This window comes from Pristiophorus japonicus, chromosome 10 (genome assembly GCF_044704955.1).
Source record: "Pristiophorus japonicus isolate sPriJap1 chromosome 10, sPriJap1.hap1, whole genome shotgun sequence".
NCBI lineage: Eukaryota > Metazoa > Chordata > Chondrichthyes > Pristiophoridae > Pristiophorus > Pristiophorus japonicus.
Genome location: NC_091986.1, coordinates 29,832,612 through 29,835,666, shown reverse-complemented (window position 1 = coordinate 29,835,666; position 3,055 = coordinate 29,832,612).

Genomic DNA, 3,055 nt, shown 5'->3' with positions numbered 1-3,055 from the left:
TTCCCCCAGCTGAGCTGCTCATGAAAAGGGTGCTTAAAACAAGGCTCTCTCTTGTCCACCCTGATCTCCATGATCACGTGAGGGCAAGCGGCATCAACAAAGTATGTACCATGACCGCGCAAATTTGTCACGCGATATTGAGATCAATGATCCTCTGTTTGTGCTCAATTATGGACATGGTCCCAAATGACTTGCTGGCACGGTCATAGCCAAAGAGGGGACTAGGGAGTTTCCAGTCAAATTGGCCAATGGACAAACGCACAGAAAACATTTGGACCAAATCAAATTGCGGTTCACCAACAGCTACAAACAACCTGAAGAGGACACTACCAACTTTGACCCTCCAACACACACACAAAATGGCAACTGACATCATGGTTGACCACAAAACTGAACTCACCATCCCAAGCAGCCCGGCAAGGCCAGCTGCCCAACAGCTCAGTGAAGAACTGACCAACCTACCCACACCCGCATTTGTACCGAGACGATCAACAAGAGAGAGTAAAGCCCCAGATCATCTCACCTTGTAAATAAGTATACTGTTGACTTCACAGGGGAGTGATGTTATGTATTTAACCCTTTGCAATTTCATTACACCTGACCACCAGAGGGCCCATCTGTTTGAGTCCCAAGGGATCCCAGCATCCCTTAGGAGCACAGTATATAAGCAGGTACTGACTATCTTGAACAAGAGAAAGCACTGCCATTTTCTCTTGTCATTCAATGTCACCACCTTTACTCAGTCCACCCCTCCCCACCTCCACCCGCCCCCCCCCCCCCCCTCACAATACAATCAACATCTAGGGCATCACCATTGACTAGAGGCTTAACTGCACCAGGATATCAACACCATGGCTACAAGAGCAGGGCAAAAGCTGGCTGCACTGTGATGCATGCCTCAACTCCTGATCCCTCAAAGCCTCTCCACAATCTACAAGGTTCATGTCAGGAGTGTGACGGAATACTCATCATTGCAACTCAGCAAGGTTACTTTGATATCAGTTCCCTACCTTGGCATATCTACTCCAGAGAAAGACAAGTAGCAATGTCATGGGAATACTAACAATAAACCATCATGATTGGACATATAGCACCATTCCTTCATTGTCACTGGGTCAATATTCTGGAATTCCCTCCTTAGCACCATTTTGGGAGCACCATCACCATAAGCAGTTTAAAATAAAAAACTTGCATTTATATAGCACCTTTCATGACCACCCGACGTCTCAAACGCTTTACAGCCAATGAAGTACTATTTAAGGAGAAAGCCCTCCAACATCTTCTCAGGGCAATGAAATATTGGCAATAAATATGTCATGGTTGTCCACATCTCAAAAACAATTAAGAAATAAAGCTTGAAAAGAGTAAAAGACAAATTGAAATAAATCAGGCAGTAGTGATTAGCTACCACCGAGTTTAGGACCACAAAAAGCAAAAGAAATTCCACAGTTGTGTGGTCCAAGGAAAGAACTTGGTTGCCTGCATTAAAAAAAAACAGGCATTGACTTCCACTGCCCTGTACTTGCTCATCATCATCGTCATCATAGGCGGTCCCTCAAACGAGGATGACTTGCTTCCACATGTGTTCACAGATGTTTCAATGCAGGACCCGATATTCCAGTCCTGAACTCGAGGGATGGAAGATGCCTGCGCATGGATTTTTTTAACGTGTGGTGACCGTTGCATATCAGTCACCACATGGGCTTGACGGAGCTAGGCCTTTATCCACTGGCGGGGGTTAACCAGCACGCTAGCATAGTAATGGGACTCAGGAGTGTAGCAATGAAACTCCCTTGTGTAGTGGACTACATCTCTATGTCTTAAACACATGCATTCCTTTCCAAAGGCAGACAGGGTTAACAGTAGGCAATGCATCATTGTCCATAGTTGCTTTATTCCACAGTAGCCAAAATATGCAGAAGACTGAGTAGGATCAAAGTTACCTGGAGCAATTAGTTCATATGTTGTTACAAAAATAAAGAATCAATATATGCTAGTCCACTTGGGAGACTTCTTACCTGATGTAGAAAGATGGACTTGTTGTGCAATCTGTCCTACCAATAATGTGGATATTGGACTAGACTTTCCACTTTGTTCGCTAGAGCCCAAAAAATGGGCGATGTTCCAGCCTTAGCGATGTTCCAGCCTTCATGATCACTGGAACATCGGCCATTTTTTGGATCGCGATTTTTGGCTCGGTGATAGCCCAGCGATGTGAAATGAGTGAAGCAATAGCCCAGTAATGTCACATCGCCCAGCGATAGCCCAGTGATGTCACATCGCCCAGCGATAGCCCAGTGATGTCACATCGCCCAGCGATAGCCCAGTGATGTCACATCGCCCAGCGATAGCCCAGCGACGGCGAAGGGTACGCATATTTTCTTTTGGTTGGCCATGTTTTCCTGCGTTTCGGGAGGTCAGGGGTCATCCACACATGCGCAGAAAGGGGAGAGAGATCGAGAGAGGAGAGAAAGAGAGAGACAGAGAGGTGAGAGAAAAGAGAGAAAGAGAGAAAGAAAAACAGAGAAATATGTCTGACAGCGATGAAAGTGGGAGAGATGTGGAGATGGGAAGGAAGAGGGCCAAACCCTTCTCCAAAGAGGCCAACGAGGCGCTCGTGGTAGAGGTGCACTCCAGGTGGGCCCATTTGACCGGGGGGAACGTGGTGGGAAACCAGCACCATGGGCGTACCGCAGGTTATGGGGCGAGATAGCCGAGGTCGTCTCGTCGGCGTCCTACGAGCCCAGGGGCTCCGACCAGTGCCGCAAACGCTGGAACAGCCTCGTTGTTTCAGCAAGAGTAAGTATGACTTTATATTTTAATGATGCACATTCTAATTATAATAGTCATTATAATGGTAATTCTCCTGGATTGAATGGAAGCTTGTTATTCAAACTTATATAACATATATCATCCCCGTGAAGAACTGGACAGGGCCATGAACCGGTGCCCGTTTTAAGTCTCCCTGACTGCTGTCACTTACACAGGGACCCAGCATGGACTGGGGGAGAGCTGCCTTTGCTCACTTTCTGGCCTGGGACACTTTTGGACATCA